Raw genomic sequence first — 2,174 nt, 5'->3', positions numbered from 1 at the left:
CTTCCCCTCCGACAAGGCTCGCCCAGTGAAGATTCGCTGAAAGGGGTCCACGTGCGGCTCCATCTCGAGGAAGGCCTCGTAGACGGTGACAAAACCAGCAACATGCAGCACCCCAGTCGGATTAAGGTGCTGTAGCTCTAGGCCCCACTCATTGAGGAGCCCACGCAAGAACTAGTATGTGGGATATCCTAGCCCATGCTCGTGGAAGGCGAGGAAGAAGACAACTTCATCGACCTGAGGTCACGGAACGGCTTCCCCTGGCGTAGGAGCCCTCTAATGCGCCACCTCCTTCGGCGAGAGCTGCCCCTTCTCGATGAAGGCGGCCAGCACCGCCTCATCTATGTTGGATGGCCTCCAGTTCGACATTACGCTCTGGATTCACGAAACAAATATGTGAGCTCTCCTCTCCCTCGCTCTGCCCTCTCTCTCCTAGAAACCATCGCGGCGCACGAATGGGCTTGGCGAGAAGGAAGGAGGAGAGGCGGTAGATGGAGAAAGGCGAAGGAACAGGATGAAAAACCCTCTCCCTTCCCCTATTTAATGTGGATGGGCATGCGGTGGGACGCGTCCTGACTGATGGGACACACCTTGCCCAACAAAACGTCACATGGTTAAAATGGGATGTGGCCTAGGTTGGGCCCACCACTGCCATAACCTAGGCGCAGGAAACAAGGCACAACCGCATGCAAAACGACCCTCCGCCTTCCCAGGCAGGGTTTGAAAGGGCCCACCAATAGGATCTCCGTTGAGGAGAGACCAACAGGCTTCCTGAGTCGATCGGATGGCTCAGGCGACTATAGAGAGACAGGTAAGGAGCAGTGGGATACCCCATGCGGGCTATGCCATCTCCGTCATGAACGACGGATGCGGATCCCATTTGGACATATCTGATAGGAGCTCCTCAAACCCATCACTCGAGTCATCAAGGTAACTTTACCAAACCTTCTTACTTTATTTTCTGATGCATGATCATTCATTCATCCTTTCTCATACATGCATTCACAAATTTATTCATCCCATACATCCAAAGCATCGCATATGCAATTAATGTATCACAACGCTTCGTGTTGCGTCACGAAGCAGTAGTTACCTCATTCAACAGGAGCAAAGACCGACCAGGGTTCCAAGGCCAGCCCGCGAAGGGCTTGAGGCCGCCTCACGTCAAACAGAGCTAGGGGAGAAAACACAGATGAGCCCTAGTGGCCCTCGCCTGATATGCTCAGAAGCAGACAGGGTCATCTCAACCTTCTCGTTCGAACCTAACCTCAAGCCATGCCAATAGAATCTCCATCGAGGGGAGACCAGCAGGCCACCTAAGTCGGTCTCTAGAATGACCTGGGCATCTGTCGAGAGACAGGTTAAGGAGCAGTGGAATGTCACATGAGGGCTATGCCGACCCCGTTACGAATAATGGACCCAAATTCCGCTCAAATGTGCCCATTAGTGAGCTCACCGAGCGCGTCACTCGAGCCATCGAGGCAAGTGACGTTAGCTCAGCCCCTCCAGTTACGGAAACTGTGGACGGGGTAACGCATGGAACTAGACCAACCCCTACCAAACCCAACGGGGCTCAGGGGCTCGGGTCGCCCGATGCCGACTCAGGGAACCAAACGACCGCGTAAGTCGCGGGTGGGACAAACATGGGCGAACACCCCGACTGGCAGAAACACAGGAGTCTACGGCACCAGGAAAGAGTACCAAGATACTTAGCCTCCAACCGATTCACCAGTCGGACGTAGGCTCAGGGGCTACACCCACCGGGTGCGCTCGTGCGCACCTGCTGGCAAGTTGAAAAATCCCCAGACGATTCTACCCAAATCGCCCGGGGGCTCGGGGGCTACACCCACCGGGTAAGCTCGCATGCACCCGCTGGCGAAACAAAAAACCACGAATAGTGTTGTGGACGTCAACATTTGTCCTACAGTATGGTAGGCACCGACATTTGCCATAACAGAAGAACACAATGAAGTCTGTCACATGTATCTGGGCGTCAACAGTATTGTGGGCGCCGACAAACTATCTTGTACCCGACGGCGTGGGCAACAAGACTAGAAAACACACACGCTCTCTCTCTCTCCTAGAACTTGTAAGGTCGTCCCCTTCATCTATAAAAGGGGATGCGCTCTATCCTAAAAAAGGGACAGAAGATCATTCCAACTCTCTCTGTTAAGCTT

Source organism: Miscanthus floridulus, chromosome 8, assembly GCF_019320115.1.
Source record: "Miscanthus floridulus cultivar M001 chromosome 8, ASM1932011v1, whole genome shotgun sequence".
Lineage (NCBI taxonomy): Eukaryota > Viridiplantae > Streptophyta > Magnoliopsida > Poales > Poaceae > Miscanthus > Miscanthus floridulus.
The sequence above is the reverse complement of the archived record's forward strand: the minus strand, read 5'-3'. Positions refer to the sequence as shown.